Below are 19657 nucleotides of genomic sequence, written 5' to 3'. Positions count from 1 at the left end.
TCTTTTGAAACTAAAGTAGAACTAAGACTTAACAACTCTATCGACTGATCACCGAATCTACTATTCAACTCGTGTAATTGTTTGTCCAATGTGCATATAAACAAATCTACTCGATAAAAATGATCAAAAGTAAACTGATTATCGTTTTTTCGAGGCCGGTATCGAGTAGAAGTATATGGAGCTTTCATATCTGGCATATCTACTTGATGTTTCTCACAAAAAATATTTACGTATTCAAGTAAAGAATCTCATTCGTTGTTCCTGAAATCATTTAGGCTCTCCTTTGTTGTTGAAAATAACTCCATGAAATTAAGAATATCTTGGGATTTCTTTTGTAGAGCTTGAGAAAGTATATCAGTTTTTCCCATTACTTCTTTCATCAAGTGAAGAATAAACACAAACTCAAATGATTTCAGGTAACAGTAAGTTGCATCAGCATCAGTTTTTCCACTTCATTAGGATTTGATTGTGTAGCTTCAGCAATGTCATTCTCTTGTTGATTCTCATGTTGTTACGGTTGTTGCTCACTTGTTGAAGCTTTGTGGCGTTTACTCTGTAAATTTAATTTTCATTATGAGTTTCTTCATCATCATTCTTTCTTTTGAAAAAATAATCAATGGTTTTCATCTTTCCGATGAAATTGTAAGATTTGTATGCTTGTATTTGTAAAAATAAAAATTGAAATCATAAGCTCATAAACCAACAACCCAAATTCTGCAAAAAGTCTTCTCTCTACAAATCTTATTTCTGCAAAATTTTGCAAAATTCTGAAATCAGTTAATTAATAATGCTCTAAATTCTAAAAATCTTATTTCTAAGAAATCATTCAACTAACATTCTAACAATACTTCTAACTACAAATCTTATTTCATGAGGTATTTCACCCCCAGACGCACCCTATCCAGCAATATAACACCAGACATACCTAACATTGGTCTATTACCGACACACTTTAATAGGCAGTCTACGAAGTTCCCTTAATTACTTCGTGAAAGAAAACGCTGACATATGAAGCTCGGTCGATCACTTCATAAAAGAAACGCTGACTCCAAAGCTCTCTCAAAATAAAAGTATGGGGAAATACTACTAGAGTACTCTCGTACGCTCCTGTAACCAACACACAAAATTGTCAAAAAGACTTTGTACATGATAGTACTTCTAGCACATTATACTACTCTGGTATGCGAAAGACTCGTACCCGAGAACATAATAGTACTTTGGCACAAGCAACACCCAAGACATAGAGCTTTAAAAAGGACTTCGTACATAAAGTGTACTTCTGTACGTAGGACGTACTCCACCGATCATCAATCTCACACCACACGTACTCTTAATAAGAGGCTACCCAATGTCCAAACTTAATTGAACTAAACATCTCTTTTTAAGTCTTAACCCATCACTAGGCAAACCTACAATGCTTATAATCAATTTTCGATACTAACTCCGTTTAGGAAATGCTAACTAGTATATACTTAACACAGAGTTTTAAGGAATAATATCATATATTCACATCTTAACACATATTGAACCATAACTTATTCTCACATTGCATATCATCAAATATATCTAACATGTATTTCGGGCAATAACAAATACTTCATATATATATATATATATATATATATATATATATATATATAATACTTTGACCAATACTTGTATTAACATCATGTTCATGAAAGGGACTATGCACATGATACCTTATCGGATGAACACATAGTTCAAAACTACATAATCCGTACTCCTGGATCTAAAACTAACCTCCTGATATGATCTATACTCCCGGATCTAAAACTACCTCCTGATATGATCCATATTCCCAGATCTAAAACTAACCTCCTGATCTGATCTATACTCTCGGATCTAAAACTAACCTCCCTGATCTGATCCATACTCCCGGGTCTAAAACTCACCTCCTCACCCTTTTATCTCATTATCCAACTCATCTTTTATCACCTACCAACAACCTCATCTACCCATGTTCTACCCAACATATTCGTAGATACAAAATACATACTCAATTTAACTCATTAAAACTTATATAATTCATCCATTCCACAACCATCTCAAAAAAGCAACAATATATTATACACATAGCACGTATTTCATAGCAAATACTTAATATTTATGTGTTAGAACAAAGTGAATGTACACTCACCTGATCAGAAGATGATCAGGCAGCACTACGGCTTGTATAAGTAGTATTCTTCGGTGAAACTGTGATCTCTTCACACACCGGGCTTCTCGCGGGCAGAGTTTCGGCTCGGAAACTCTTTTCTTCTCGGGATCTTCGGGTTTCAGGACTCGCTTCGGGTATCAAGATGATACCGGGGCTTCGGGGGGTTAAAATAGGGCTTAGAGAGAGTATCGGGAGTGGGAGAGAAGAGATTGAGCAACCAAACTTGGCTGCCCCTGGAATTCTATTTATAGGGCTGATTTTATGGATTCACGTCGTGAATCTCAAATATTCACGTCGTGAGTTCAGTCGTCACTGCATGCGTCATCGCAAGTTGTGACTGTCAGGCTCCAAAAGTCATAAATATTGAGTTCACGTCGTGAACGCAGTATTCACGTCGTGAACTCTGCCAGTTTTGGGGTTTCGCACCCCGAACTTCAGAAATTCATAACTTTTGCATACGAACTCCGTTCTTGATGTTCTTTATATCCATGCGTAGGTAAAAAAAGATCTACAACTTTCATTTAGACTTTTTCGGATAATTTTGAGTTTATTTTTAATATATTAATAATGGGTCTCTCAGTCGTTCCGAAATGGATAAAGGGGACTTTGGATCGGGGATCCGGTGATTCATGGTTTCCTAACCCTTATGGGTCGAGTGATCGTTGAGATTGGAGCAGAGTTGCATCTTGGGTAATTCTCGGTTACAGGGAGTGGTGGGCAGTACAGAGATCGTGCTTTAGTCGACAGAGCAGATTCAGCAGGTTAAACAGAGGTTATTGATCGCCTAGAGTTGACAGGAAAGTTATGCAGACAGACGCCATTACGAGCATGAGTTTCAGGACCCAAGAGCAACACAAGGAGAACCTCAGGGAGTTGTTGGGGAGTTCTGATACGAGAACGGATGTATGCTGTAACAACCCGAAATCTCAAGTATTGTTAAAATTACTAGCACTGATCTACGAACGTTACATATTCCAAGACCCGAGAGCAACACGAGGAGAACCTCAGGGAGTTGTTGGGAGTTCTGATACGAGAACGGATGTATGCTGTAACAGCCCGAAATCTCAAGTATTGTTAAAATTACATTTTGGGGTGTTTTAAAGGGGGGACTCGGCGAGTTGGAGCCAGACTCGCCGAGTAGGATCGCAGACCTGGTCGCGGGTTCGCGACTGGACTCGACGAGTCCAGATAGGGACTCGGCAAGTCTGCGTTGTTTAGCAAAAACCCTAGCCGTTCAGGTTTGGGACGTATAAATGGGGATCATTGGCCGTCATTGTTCCCTTTTAGCCTTCTGAGAGGAGCCCTAACCGATTGTGTGCATCTGGAGCAAGGTTAGAGGCCATGGGTGATTGTGAAGGAGTTGTTGTGCAAGGAAGAGAAGGTCTTGGCTAAAGGAACAGCAAGGGAGTCACATACTGGAGATTGGGGACACAGAGAATACATTATCCAGGTATGAATTCGGGTATACTCTGCTATGGTGGTATATTTAGAGGATTAGGGTTTATGGAACCCTTTTGTGGATAGATTGAGTGTTACCCAAGTCCCCCAAACGATTGTAACCCTGTGTTGGGACCTTTGGAGGTCCAGAATATCCCATGTTTGGGCATTTCGGGAATTGGTGAAGGTTTTGGATTGAAATCCTTATGCCTTAGGTCAACATGTAAATTATAAGTCTTGGGGTGTAGCATGAGCACCTAAATGAAGACCTTATGTAATGGATCAGTCGAGGAAGGCTAGACCTATGAATGGTCGGAGCAGTTATGACCTTAGGAAGCAGTTTGAGCGGCTGCATGGCATGGACTCGCCGAGTCAGATGAGCAGACTCGGCGAGTAGCTTGAAGAATAACTGGGACTCGTCGAGTTGTTCTTCAGACTCGGCGAGTGGAGTCGGGGTGGCCCCGCGATTCTTCCAGGAGTAACTCGTCGGGTCAAGGAGGATACTCGACGAGTAGAAGGGAAAACTTAGAGGATTGGAGGACGACTAGACTCGCCGAGTCTCCTGAGTACTCACCGAGTCCGGTCGAGTTGACCGTGGACTATTGACCAGAGTTGACCTGTGTGATTTCTTAGGGTCAGTTAACGTGGAAGATAAAAGTATTAATAAGAGATATATGATGTTATAGGGAGCTTGTAGCTCGGCGGATCAAGTGCAAGTGATTACAGGAGTCACTAATTTCCAGTATCCACGAGGTGAGTCTTCTCACTATACTGTACCCGGAAGGGTTTGACTGTGTGACCGGAAGGTCGGATATGATATGTGTTATACGTGCCATAAATGGTAAGGTAATTGCTATGCGTACTATGTATGTTTATATGGGCCGGAAGGCAATATGTTATGTGACCGGAAGGTCGGATATGATCTATGATCTATGTGCTATATGTAGTAAGTTAAATGTATTATGTACTGTGTATGTTTATGGGCCGAAAGGCAATATGTTATGGGCCGGAAGGCAATATGTTATGTCACCGGAAGGTCGGGTATGTTATGTGAAATATGTGCTATATGCGGTAAGTTATTTGTTATGCGTGTTGTGTATGTTTATCTGGGCCGGAAGGCAATATGTTATGGGCCGGAAGGCAATGTGTTATGGGCCGGAAGGCAACACGTTATGGGCCGGAAGGCATTGTGCTGTGGACCGGAAGGTCAGGGCCTGGAAAGGCGTATATGCGTAGGTTGTATATTGGGGAACTCACTAAGCTTCGTGCTTACAGTGTTTTATGTTATGTTGTTTCAGGTTCTTTCAGTAACACGGGATGGCACCGGCTCGATTGTACACACCAAAGAAAGAGTTGTATTTTGGAGGATCCTGGTTTTCTATTCAAGTGAAAATGGAACTATGTTTTGTAATTCAATTATGAATGAGAATTTAAACAAGTGTTTTAATACTAAATTGATTATTTTAATGAAAATTTTGCCTTGAAAATCACGGTGTTACAAATTGGTATCAGAGCCTTGGTTTGAGGGATTCGGATGCGCCTTCGGGTAAATCTGGACTCAAACTGAGGAAGTAAGAAAAAGTTTTCAAATAAATAGTTTTCTAAAAGTGAATAAGAGTTCAAAGAGAAAGCAAGAAAGAGCAGTGTGTACAATCAGCCAGAGCCAAACGGTGATTTCCCAAAATACCCTTACTTTTGTGTTATGAAATATCTATTATGCACTTTATGAGATATTATTGCATGCTAGAGACAGGCTAGGTATTTCATATCTTAGGACTAGAATGGCCTGATTTTTGATGCCTTAGCCTAGGGTTTGTTGTTATATGTGCGTTATGCTTTTGAATATGTGATGAGTGAGAGTATCCAGTTAGAACGCACGAGGGGTAGAGTTACAGAGTTCAGTGGTACTTCCGAGGAGGAGCCGGGAAGGTGGAGTTATCACAGATAGGGAGTCCTATGTATTCTTCGATGCTCGAATGCTGCTTGCTTTGTGCTTTGTGGAACTCTCGATGATGGGAGTCAGCTACTAAGTGAGTATGACGATATTCAGGAGGTAGATGGCTGGCATCATTAGGAGCTCTTCAGCAGCTGATAGCAAAGAAGTGGGAGGAAAACGGAAGGGACTAGGGAGTAAACCTAGCCAGATGAGTGCGCTGGTAGAGTAGAGGATTCCGCTGGGGAGCGAGCACGCGCGATGGGATTGGTGAAAGAGCAGGTCGAGCAGCTACCTAGGGACTCTGGGATGGTCTGTGTGGAAAGTATGGGTAGATGTGGCAGGTAGTATGGGCCCGTACTACTGAAAGCAGAGGACTCATACTTGATACAGGGAGCATTCTGAAGGTCCTAAGGAACGGATTGAGGAGTGATGTTATGGTTCGAGTACCATACATCAGAACAGATTGAGGAGTGATGTTATGGTCCGGGTACCATACATCGGAACAAATTGAGGAAAGATGTTGTGGTTCGAGTACCATACATCGGAGCAGATTGAGGAGTGATGCTATGGTTCGGGTACCATACACTGGAGCAGATTGAGAAGGGATGTCATGGGATGAGTACCATGGTTCGTAGTGGATGATGCTTGTGATTATCTTGTTATCCGGTCATGATCGATGAGGTAGAGATCGGACGCTATGGGTTTTAGGCCTGTAGACCATGATTGAGTATGGAGAGGCGTTCCTCGAGAGGAAAGGCGAGTGCCTATCAGAGTATTTGGTAAGGAGTTAAAGGCAGAGGAAAATTTCGGTTTGAGTCGAGCAATCAGTCGATAGAGGAGAGGTCACCTTCTAGGTGGGTAGTGCCATTTATGTTCGTGTGCAAGACACGAGAGGCCTGATGTTCCAGTTTTGGATTTGGGAGTACACCCTGCAGGTCGTTATCGATAATGATTTCCCTCAGGGTATCAGGTAGCAGGTGTGCCGCGAGGCAGTGACTTATCGTGAGCAGACAGTCAATTGGGACTGAGGTAGTCGAGAACCACACCAGACCTAATTAAGAATAGTAGGTTGTGTTATAGTGGTAGCAGTGGGAGTTCAGTCGAGTTTTGCAGTGCAGAGAGTTTTCGTCTATGTTGGGAGTGGGTCCCTGTCCTTGGGACAATTCCGGTGTTGGAACATGGGTTGATGAGTTGAGGTGAGAGGAACGATGATTTTGCGGTGCAGTCTATGAGCCAGGGATGTTATGGAGCAGTTGAGATGCTTAGTGTTAGATTGGTATGGGATTTGGAACGATTAGAGACAGTCGCGATGAGGAGTTCTTGGAGAGTTAATCAGAGGTTCAGAATATAGAGGGTTGATTGACTTCCATAAGGGGGGGGGGGGGAATTATCGGGCGTTGCGTAGCACTTCCTTGGAGCAGGTGCAATTTCGCTGGTGAAAAATAGTTGTGGGTTGGTTGAGTGCTAATTGGTGATGGTTCGAACCCTAAGTGGGGGAGAACCGGGTGCAGTATGTAAGAAAGCAAAGATTTGTCAAGAGTGGTTATAAGTGAAGTATAGAGATATGCTGTAAGAAATCATGAGACCAGAGGTATCGGTGATCGAGGAAAAGGGTCAGAGTGAGTTAATGCGGGAAGTACTTGAGGAGGAGAACGAATGTATCCATGACAGGTGTTTGGTGTTGTTGCAAGTAGATAGAGAATGATTGGGTCGGTATGCGTATCTTGTTTGGATTTTGAGTGTCGGGGAAAAGGGTTTCGGAGAATTATCAACATATTTCGTAACGTTAGCGTTTTCTCGTATTCCAATCGAGAAACTAGATGCACCAAAGTTGTAAGGTGGGAAAAATATAGATCTAATTATGGGGTTCAGAAGAAATGTATTATTGTGTTTACATGATGCTTGGGGCAGGAGATCAGTGGTTGTGGCAGTATTCTGGGATATTCGGGTATGATATCTTTATTTTGGAGTTATTCGTGAATCCTGAATTGAATCGACGTGTGGCATATCAAGTATCTACAGATCTAATGGGAGCCTTCGAGTATGGGCATCTAGGGAGATTATTTGAGAGAGTGGATTTTCGCAAGATGGGCGTTTGTTATGTTGATTGCCTCATAGTCTATAATGGATATTCGAGTCGCAGTACTCACTAGATAGAGGGTGTTGTGATATTGCGGGGAGCCGAAGTACTCACTATTCAGAAGGTGTTGTGATACTGCGAGGAGTCGCAGTACTCACTAGATGACAAGAGAATTTCGATGTTAGAATGTTTTCGAGCAGTGTATGAAGTGGAAGAGTTTTGAGTTTGGGTAGCCCTGGTATTGAGTCTTTGGAGCTTGGATGTTGAGTCGGGGGCGAGACGGGGGTCTCCGTCTCTGTCGGGAGACGCGGGGAGATACGCAAGGAATATGCGCAGCAGAAACCAGAGATTTGAGTCGAGACGATCCTCGGTTGGATTATATTTTCTCGCATGAGGAAAAGAAGATTTTGTGACTTGCATGTCACTGGGTCGGGATAGTGGTCACGGGAAGAATGTTAGTGGGATATTTGGATCATGATATGGGTGACCGTTGGGGGCTCAGATGTGGAGCCAAAAGCTGATCTGGTACTCAGTCTTGAAGAGGAATATGGGAAATGAGCTTATCATGATGACATCTGAGGACACTTTAGAGAGAGTAAACGATCCAGACGCTCGAAGACATGCTTCGGGCATGTGTATTAGATTTCGGAGGAAGCCGCGGTACGTATTGATCCTTGGTTGAGTTGTCCCATATCAACAGCCATCATTAGTGCATTGGTATGCCGCCTTTTGAGCTGTTGCATAGGAGGTGATGTCGGACCCTCATTTGCTGAGGAGAGGTAATGCGTGGACCCGAGAGTCCTTGCGAGCAGATCCAGAGCATGTGCGATACATGGAGTAGTGGCAAGGTCGTCAAGCGGATTTCCCTAGGTAAGGGAAGAGGAAGGTATGTTGGGACTAGTGCAGCATGTGTAGGTGGTTACAAGAGGAGAACTCGTGGGAGTTGCTCTGAGAGTGAGAATGGGTCTCTCAGTCGTTCCGAAATGGATAAAGGGGACTTTGGATCGGGGATCCGGTGATTCATGGTTTCCTAACCCTTATGGGTCGAGTGATCGTTGAGATTGGAGCAGAGTTGCATCTTGGGTAATTCTCGGTTACAGGGAGTGGTGGGCAGTACAGAGATCGTGCTTTAGTCGACAGAGCAGATTCAGCAGGTTAAACAGAGGTTATTGATCGCCTAGAGTTGACAGGAAAGTTATGCAGACAGATGCCGTTACGAGCATGAGTTTCAGGACCCGAGAGCAACACGAGGAGAACCTCAGGGAGTTGTTGGGAGTTCTGATACGAGAACGGATGTATGCTGTAACAACCCGAAATCTCAACTATTGTTAAAATTACTAGCACTGATCTACGAACGTTACATATTCCAAGACCCGAGAGCAACACGAGGAGAACCTCAGGGAGTTGTTGGGAGTTCTGATACGAGAACGGATGTATGCTGTAACAGCCCGAAATCTCAAGTATTGTTAAAATTACATTTTGGGGTGTTTTAAAGGGGGGACTCGGTGAGTTGGAGCCAGACTCGCCGAGTAGGATCGCAGACCTGGTCGCGGGTTCGCGACTGGACTCGACGAGTCCAGATAGGGACTCGGCGAGTCTGCGCTGTTTAGCAAAAACCCTAGCCGTTCAGGTTTGGGACGTATAAATGGGGATCATTGGCCGTCATTGTTCCCTTTTAGCCTTCTGAGAGGAGCCCTAACCGATTGTGTGCATCTGGAGCAAGGTTAGAGGCCATGGGTGATTGTGAAGGAGTTGTTGTGCAAGGAAGAGAAGGTCTTGGCTAAAGGAACAGCAAGGGAGTCACATACTGGAGATTGGGGACACAGAGAATACATTATCTAGGTATGAATTCGGGTATACTCTGCTATGGTGGTATATTTAGAGGATTAGGGTTTATGTGGATAGATTGAGTGTTACCCAAGTCCCCCAAACGATTGTAACCCTGTGTTGGGACCTTTGGAGGTCCAGAATATCCCATGTTTGGGCATTTCGGGAATTGGTGAAGGTTTTGGATTGAAATCCTTATGCCTTAGGTCAACATGTAAATTATAAGTCTTGGGGTGTAGCATGAGCACCTAAATGAAGACCTTATGTAATGGATCAGTCGAGGAAGGCTAGACCTATGAATGGTCGGAGCAGTTATGACCTTAGGAAGCAGTTTGAGCGGCTGCATGGCATGGACTCGCCGAGTCAGATGAGCAGACTCGGCGAGTAGCTTGAAGAATAACTGGGACTCGTCGAGTTGTTCTTCAGACTCGGCGAGTGGAGTCGGGGTGGCCCCGCGATTCTTCCAGGAGTAACTCGTCGGGTCAAGGAGGATACTCAACGAGTAGAAGGGAAAACTTAGAGGATTGGAGGACGACTAGACTCGCCGAGTCTCCTGAGTACTCGCCGAGTCCGGTCGAGTTGACCGTGGACTATTGACCAGAGTTGACCTGTGTGATTTCTTAGGGTCAGTTAACGTGGAAGATAAAAGTATTAATAAGAGATATATGATGTTATAGGGAGCTTGTAGCTCGGCGGATCAAGTGCAAGTGATTACAGGAGTCACTAATTTCCAGTATCCACGAGGTGAGTCTTCTCACTATACTGTACCCGGAAGGGTTTGACTGTGTGACCGGAAGGTCGGATATGATATGTGTTATACGTGCCATAAATGGTAAGGTAATTGCTATGCGTACTATGTATGTTTATATGGGCCGGAAGGCAATATGTTATGTGACCGGAAGGTCGGATATGATCTATGATCTATGTGCTATATGTAGTAAGTTAAATGTATTATGTACTGTGTATGTTTATGGGCCGGAAGGCAATATGTTATGGGCCGGAAGGCAATATGTTATGTCACCGGAAGGTCGGGTATGTTATGTGAAATATGTGCTATATGCGGTAAGTTATTTGTTATGCGTGTTGTGTATGTTTATCTGGGCCGGAAGGCAATATGTTATGGGCCGGAAGGCAATGTGTTATGGGCCGGAAGGCAACACGTTATGGGCCGGAAGGCGATTATCTCATGGGCCGGAAGGCATTGTGCTGTGGACCGGAAGGTCAGGGCCTGGAAAGGCGTATATGCGTAGGTTGTATATTGGGGAACTCACTAAGCTTCGTGCTTACAGTGTTTTATGTTATGTTGTTTCAGGTTCTTTCAGTAACACGGGATGGCACCGGCTCGATTGTACACACCAAAGAAAGAGTTGTATTTTGGAGGATCCTGGTTTTCTATTCAAGTGAAAATGGAACTATGTTTTGTAATTCAATTATGAATGAGAATTTAAACAAGTGTTGTAATACTAAATTGATTATTTTAATGAAAATTTTGCCTTGAAAATCACGGTGTTACATATGCCAAGTTCTCGAAGTGTGAGTTTTGGTTGTGAGAGGTCTAGTTCCTAGGACATCTCGTTAACCAGGATGGGATTTTGGTCGACCCAGCCAAAATCAAGGCAGTCATGCAGTGGGAGGTGCCGAGGTCTCCTTCGGACATCAGGAGATTTCATGGTTTAGCAGGGTACTACCGGAGATTCATTCGAGATTTCTCTAAGATTGTAGTACCCCTCACTTGTCTAACGAGGAAGGGGTGGATTTCCGGTAGGACCCTGAGCAGCAGAGGGCATTTGAGACCCTTCTTCAACAGTTGTGCGAGGCTCCAATCTTGACACTCCTGGAGGGAGTGGAGGATTTTTGTGGTGTTCTGTGATGCATCCATCATAGGCTTGGGGCGGTCCTCATGCAGAGAGGACGGGTGATAGACTTCACGTCGTGGCACCTGAATCCGCATGAGACAAGATATCCTACTCATGATTTAGAGCTGGAAGCAGTGGTGTTCGCTCTCAAGATATGGAGACATTACCTATATGGGATCCGTTGTACCATATACACGGATCACAAGAGCTTGAGACACATCATGGATCAGCTGAACCTGAACACGAGGCAGCACAGGTGGCTGCATATAGTTAAGGACTATGATTGCGAGATTCTTTACCACCTCGGTAAAGAGAATGTGGTGGTGGGCGCTTTGAGCCACAAGTCAGCTGGGTCGTCCACCCCAGCAGTATATATGAGGATAGCGGTGGATTCTCTGCTTGTGAGCTTGATCAGAGATGCTCAGGTTGATGGAATGCGACCGGAGAATTGGAAGTTGGAGAGGATCAAGAGTGAGAACACTCGGTTTGTGCGAGATAGCCGGTGATTATTGACTCGATGCGGTCAGGTATGCGTTCCGATGTCTGGAGGGGTCAGACATATAGTCATAAAGGAGGCTCATAAGTCTCATTTCTCTATTAACCTGGGGGCACCAAGATGTATAGAGACCTAAGTTTCAATTATTGGTGGTCATGTATGAAGCGCGAGATCGCTTGGTACGTTGAGAGGTGCTTGACATGTAGGATGGTCAGGGACGAGCATCAGAGGCCACATGGTATACTACATCCCTGGATATTCCCATGTGGAAATGGGAGCAAATCACGATGGATTTCATTACCAAACTGCTGAGGATGGCGAAGGGATTTGATGCTATATGGGCCATCGTAGATTGATTGACCATAAGTGCCCATTTGTCGCTCGCTATGGGGTTTCGGTCTCCATTGTTTCCGACCAAGATGTTAGATTTACTTCTCGTTTCTGGCAGAAGTTCCACGAGGAACTGGGCACGCGTTTGCACTTTAGCACAACATTTCATCTGCAGACTGACGGTCAGAGTGAGCGGACCATTCATACCCTCGATGATATGTTGAGGGTGTATGTCATTGACTTCGGTGGGAGTTAGGATTCCCACCTAGCCCTTGCAGAGTTTCCCTATAATAATAGCTATCATTCCAGCATTGGCTCCCCACCTTTTGAGTTGTTGTATGGGCAGAGATGTTGCACCCCGGTTTGTTAGGGTGAGGTTGGACATAGGGTGATAGCACGGATGGAGGTAGTTTTGCAAACTACCGAGAAGATTCAGCAGATTAGGCAGCGATTACAGACCGCTCAGGGTCGGCAGAAGACTTATGCCGACAGACACCGATCTGAGTTGGAGTTTCAGGTGGACGATATGATACTCCTGAAGGTCTCACTCAGGAAGGGTGTGATCCGCTTCAGGAAGAGAGGAGAATTGGGTCCCCATTACATTGGGACGTTCAGGGTCATTGCTAGGGTTGGCAAGGTGGCATACAGGCTTGAGCTACCGGAGGAGCTTAGACGGGTCCACAGCACTTTCCACGTTTTGTAGTTGTGAAAGTGCATTATGGATCAGGAGTTAGTAGTGTCGTTGGATGATATTCACGTTGATGAGCGCCTGAATTACGTAGAGAGGCCTGTGGCCATACTGGATAGGAAGAAGAAAGTTCTGCAGAACAAGGAGATACCTTTAGTGAAGGTGTAATGGATCATCGAAGGGGATCCGAGTGGACGTGGGAGCCGTAGGTAGAGATGCGGGAGCACTATCCGGATTTGTTCACCGTAGCAGACTTCGAGGACAACGTCTAGTTCAAGTAGGGGAAAATTGCAACGCCCCGATTCTCAGGTATTGATTTTAATATAAGATTTTTCTTGATTTCAAGGTCTACTCGAAGAGTTGGTTTCCTTACTCGTCGAGTAGTAGCGGGTTGCACCACGTGTTTAAGTGACCTACTCCTCGAGTCCAAGAAGGGAATCGACAAGTAGGAGCTGGTGGATGAAACCCTAATTTCCGGTGTTTTGCACCCTATTTAAAGGATCATTGGCCTCCCCAGCCTCCCCTTTACAACCTCTTGTCATTCCAAAACCCTAATTCGTGTGTGTGTATGAAATATTGGTGTGTTAAAGCTTGGAAGAAGGATTTTGGTGAGAAAAGATTGGGGAACAAGTGATTAGAATCAAGAAACTCGTGGGAATCAGAGATCTACTTCAGTAGGCACCCTTTTGAACGTATTAAGCTGTTATCTTGGCCTCGTTTCATCTTAGATCTCATTTGGGTGGATTATTGGAAGCTTTTCTTGTGTTTGAACCAAGATATGAAGTTGCAACTTCAAATTTGAGCTCTCTTTGGTCTCTAGGTCCATAAAGTTGTTAGCTTTGTCAAGCATGAACCTTCCCTCAACTGTGAGACTTCTTTACAATATTAGTTTGGTCATTTTAAGACTTTAGAGCTTTGCATACACGTAAAGTTTGCAACTTTAAGTGATAAACATGCTTTGGGAAGTTGGATATGCACTTTGGAGCCTTAGCATGGCTTAAAAAGCATCTATATGGATGAAGGACTGAAGGGACTCAGCGAGTCGCATGGTCGACTCGGCGAGTCCGATGAAGATTATCGTGGGATCGGCGAGTCAGAAGAGTGACTCGGCGATTCGGCTAGGGTTTTCCCAACCTTTGGACACATATGAACTTAGCGAGTTGCAAGGGGAATCTCGACGATTCGGCCAAGGAGTTTACGACCGCAAACCTTAGGAACTCGACGAGTCACTCTAGTGACTCGGCGAGTTGGCAAGTTATGTAAGGAACTTGGCGATTTCAGGTCAACATGGACTGTTGACCTTGACCAATAACTTTGACTTTGATCAAGGGTTGACCAGTGTTCTGCTGGGGACATTTTTGGGAAATTGTAAATTTACAAGTATGGTTCTATGGTGAATATAGGTGGTGGAGTTTGTGCCGGCAATCCGAGAGCTTGAGTTTATCATTGAATCGACAGTGTGAGGTGAGTTGTCCTCACTATACTAAGGGGTCTAAGGCACCAAGATCAGGCAATTAGATATGATTTCCTAGCAGTTGGTAGTATGTTAGAGTGTTGTAAGTCTGCAGGTGTAGCCGTAGCATTCACTAGCAGCCAGATAGTGTTAGAGTGTGGTAAGTCTACGGATGTAGTTGTAGCATTTACTAACAGCCAGATCGTGTTAGAGTGTTGTAAGTCTACGGGTGTAGCCATAGCATTAATTAGCAGTCACATAGTATTAGAGTGTTGTAAGTCTGCGGGTGTAGCCGTAGCATTAGCAGCTAGATAGTGATAGAGTGTTGTAAGTTTGTGGGTGTAGCCGTAGCATTCACTAGGTTGGTAGAAAGTATGAGTGGGTTGTTAGGATGCAGAAGGAACAGTAGTACCCACCAGTTCGGGTGTAGCAGTGAGGATATGGAAATCCATAGATTGGGTTCCAAAATTACCCAAACAGATTAGATTTGGTTGAGCCAGTGATAGGACTGTATGAACGCCACTACAGTTACGAGATCAAGGAAGCAAGGAATGGTTTAAGGTCTTTTGTGATATAAGTCTACCGTTGGTCATGTAGCAATCACTTTTAGCCTCAGATTTTGTGATGTCAGGACTTGACGCATGGACCCGATCATTTAAATCAGAAGGTTATTAGAGCCTCGGTGACATGATAACTAGTGGCAACTAGTTCCAGAGAAGGATTACATTCAGAAGTCGTGTGAGACGACTATGTGGGAGCCCTTATAGCTCGGCAACCGGGCTAGAACCCGGTAAATTCAGATGACTGATAGATAAATTGAGACCAGGAAGGTCTCGATAGATTTTGGGAAGAAGCTATGTAGCAACATACTGCTTCAAGCAGTTCAGTGTTCAAGCAGTTTCAGTGTTGGGCAGTGTTAGCATTTGTTTTTCAGGTTGCGAGTATAGATAGAGTAACTAGATGATTTGGGGAGTGACAAGTCACTCACAGTGGGAGTATCTAAGCCTTGGCCAAGTATTAGTGGTTTGCAAGGATAATTGGGTCTGTGACCCTGTTTTATAGTGGGAACCTTGAGTTATTGGAAGTTGAGTAATCGGTTGAAGGGTAAAGTGGACTGGGTCTAACGGTAATGATTCAGCATGAGTGGTCTATCAAGGATGCAGACCATCTCGAGACAACAGATTTCAGACAGAGTAGATGTGAACTTGTTGTGAGGAATTCGTTCACCTGCAGATAATTAGGGCTTCACGAAGATTGGTCACAACTACACTGGGAAGGCTAGGGTGTGCCCAGGATGGTGACTATGTTACTTGAGGGGTTTGACGCATAAGAAATGGTAAGCAATGATTTCGAGGATGAAATCTAATCTAAGTGGGGGAGAGTTGTAACACCCAGTTTATTCATTAGATAAATAAATTAATTAATGAACGAATAGTGGCCCTAAAATAAAGGATTATATATCAAAGGTTAGTCTCGGTGAGCTAATCGTCACAATTTTAGAAGTCGGGGGTTAAAAGTGTAAGTTCAAGATTAGTTTTGTAATATTTATGAAGGTAGGGGCTATATGGTAACTTCTAGGACTTCAGTTGAAGAGATTTTGGAGGCTAAGGGACTGTTTGGTAATTATTGTACCTAAATTGCAATGGATTTTAATATTGAAGGTTGTTTAGTAATTTGTAGGCTGAACTTGAAAAGGATTTCAGGAATAAGGGTATATTTGGTTAATTATGGACTTAAGTTGAAGGCAATTTAGATGGCAGAGGTTAAAAAAGGTAAATTTCGGACTCAATTTTAAATGATTTTAGAAGGGAGGGACCATAGTTGTTGTTATGGGAATATGTTTTGAAGGAACTGGGTATATAGCCTTAACTTCACCAGTTATCAACCCTAAACCTAGTTATTATGTCTCGGCCACCACCACCTTTTTTTTCATCCCCCGATCATCCATGGCAGCCAACGACTACCACTCAGCTGGTCGCTGGCGTTCGAGGCCGGTGCCTTGCCGCCGAGTCGAGTCCTTATCTTTGTTAGAGAACCACCGGGATGAGTTCGCCATCACTGTTTCTGTCGCGGCCAAGGATGAGGGCCAACCTCGTGCCGTCATTCGGTCGGACCACTGTCACTGCTACCGACGTTAGCTGGAGTGGAGGAGTCGACGTCGTGACAGTAAGAAGCCAGTCGATCAACGTTCGTAGTCATCGTTTTCATGTTCTGGTGGAGGCGCAACCTTCGTTCCCCCGCTTTAGCCGCTCCTTCTTCCTCTTCTGTCCCATCGTTGACCCCTGTTTCCGCCTTCCTGTGTCTCTGTCATTCGTTGAACGCCACCAGGTGGGTGGCTGCTTTCGGATTCCGTGCATAGGGGTCGTTACCCTAATCTGTATCCACTAGCTACCGTGGAAGGTGGTTGTGTTGTTTATTGCTACAATGGAGTGGGTGTCGTGTGGGGTTTGTTTGATGGCCGGAAAATGGAAAAGATACTCACCATGGTTGCCGCCATACGCCACCATCGGCCACCATTAGTTGGTTGTGTGTGTTTATCTTTTAGTGTATGTTTACATTTGAGATTTAGCCTTGTAAAATGTAATCATAAATTGGAATAATAAAAAAAGGAACCCTAACCACCACCATGAGGTGGTGGTTGCCGCCACCGGCCGCCGTGTCAGGTGGCGATGTGCTTAGTTGTGTTGGGATTGTTTTTTTGGATGTTTGGACAAAGGACTAAAACCCTGATTGTACTGTTAAACCCCAATGGGCCCAATGAAGCCCTAATGGACCCAAAAGCCCAAACATGTGACTAATGGGTGTAATAAACCCTAATTGACCTAAGGAAAACCCTAATGCGATTAAGGACTTGGTTTTTGGCCTATTGGGCTAAGATGGGATTGGAAACCCTAATTAGGGTTTAGAGAACCCTAATATTGGATTTATGGGCTTGGACTTATCGGGACCCAAATTTGGGCCATTGGTATGGAAGTGTGTACTAATCCCAATCACACCATATGAATTATTTAGAAGAATGATGGACTTAATGGATTAAGTCCTTAATGGGTTAACTGAGAAACATTTAACCCTAATCGTCATTTTATGTGAAACCCTAATTTCACTTGGGTTTATTGTTGGGCCTTTCAATTGGGCCTTGATGATTGGGTTATTAATGGGACATCCAAGATCAAGCAAATGGACTAGAATAATTAATGGACTTTTAGGTAAGGCCCAATTTGGAAAATTGGGCCATAGATAAGCCATAGTTTGGGGCCTAGATGATTACGAGACATTAGGCCATTGAATGCGAATTGCTGGACTGGAATTAATGTTTGGGCCTTAGGTAAGACCTTTTAAAGGTTGGGCCCAGTTTGGAAAATTGGGCCATATGTTGGGCCTTGATTCCTAGTTTGACTTTGGGCCTATGTATTAGGCCTTGGGCTTGAATAAAGCCAAGCTTGGGGTAATGTAGTAATTACCCAAAGTATGGACTTATGGTTATATAATGGAACCCAATTATTAATTGGATGTTATTTTGACATTGACAGTTTGGAAAGTTGTCATCTAACAGTTGGGATTGTGTCTACGGGACTTCAACAGTGTGAGGTGAGTTACCTTCCAGTAAGGGTGGGTCTAATGTCACAATGTCAGCCTACCAACAAGAGTAATTTGTAAATAATTGTCTTTGTGATAATTATCATGGTATGCTTATGTGATATGCTTATGAGATATGTTTATGTGATATGCTATGTGAGTTAGTGGTAGTAGCAGGGAATAACTTTTCCCTAACTCGGTCGTTAGGGTCAAAGGTAGGGCTGACAATTCTCGACACGACACGAAATAAATGGGTTTGGGTTGATTTTTTCAACCCGCCAACCCGTTTATTAAATGGGTCATATATGAGTTTCTCAAAAATAAACGGGTTGACCCGCCAACCCGTTTATATTCTCAATAAAAAAACATAATTTTATTTTTAAATGTATTTATATATCAAGTATTAATATTTAATAATTATTATATAATATATACCATTTATTCATAGACCATTTGACTATTTTGACATTTTGACTCGTGGTGGATGGTCTAAGATTGTAAGTCGTAACCTCTAAAGCTAAGTCTGTAACATGTTTCTATAAATGTTTTTAATTTTCATTTGGATGTTTAAGATTTAAATGTCTAAAATTTGGACCCACGAACCCGCCAACTCGTGAACCCGTATAAATAAATGGGTTGGCGGGTCATATATGGGTTTATGTTCCAAACCCACCAACCCGTCACCTGTATATTTAAATGGGTCGTGTTTGAGTTGGCATATTTTGACCCGCCAACCCGTGACACACCAACCCGAACATGACACGATTGTCAGCCCTAGTCAAAGGGTAGGTCAGTATCCCAGATATGTCTGACCGTATGATTATATTTTGTTATTGTATGATAAAGGTAGGGGTGAAATAGTTCCCGTTGCCGGTTGAGATAGACTGGAGGGTAGTCGGCACCCCAGAACAGTCTGACATGGGTACTCCTTAGTATGTTGAGATATGAGGTTTTGATGTTAAGGTCTTAAGGGATTAGGAACCGTGAATAGCTTTTGGGTCTCTGGCCAGTACGTTGGGCGTACTCCTTAGTACGTTGCGCGTACTGGGTTAACAAGCCGCATCCGTATCAACATGTGTATGCGGGTTGTACGTGTTGAGTGTGTGGGCGTACGCCTAGCTGTGGGCCTCTTTCAATTTGGGTCACTCATGGGCTATAGGCTTTTGGGCCTTGAATATTTTATGGACTTAGGCCATTTTATAGCTTTGAAGTGCTACTTAGTTTGGGCCATTTAAGGACAAGTAAAATGATCTTTTATCCTTGGAGTCGAGAATTGTGAATTTAAAGTCTCGATTATGGTTTAGGACCCTAATTATTAGTTAAGGAATTATTTGATGATTTTAGTGCAGAGATTTCCCGGAATACCAGTCCGAGCATGTATCTAATTTTTAATTGATGTGAGTTTCCTCCCAGTGCTTAGCGGGTCGAAGACACCAATATCGACCCATAGATTATGGTTATCTGTATGTTAGTTTTTTGTGTGACCTTGCATGTGTGTATGTAGTGTATGTATGTTGGGCGGGGCCTGATGGGTACGTTGGGCAGGGCCCATCACAAGACAAATATGTTCCGAGCGGGGTTCGATGTCACATGATACAACAGTTGATGAGGAATCATTGTATTTATAAGTGACAATTAGTTCGAGAGGAGTTAGGTTAGGCCTTGGTCAACCCAATTCATGCTCAGTTGGTTGGCAGCAGTGCCAGCCAGTTGGGCGGTCGCGTAGTGCTACAAAGCAGGCAATGTTACAGTCAGGCGAGGCTGGCCAACACTATTGTCAGACAGCCAAGTCGTCAAGC

This window comes from Lactuca saligna, chromosome 2 (genome assembly GCF_052625555.1).
Source record: "Lactuca saligna cultivar CGN05327 chromosome 2, ASM5262555v1, whole genome shotgun sequence".
Taxonomy (NCBI): domain Eukaryota; kingdom Viridiplantae; phylum Streptophyta; class Magnoliopsida; order Asterales; family Asteraceae; genus Lactuca; species Lactuca saligna.
This window is presented reverse-complemented; position numbering follows the sequence as displayed.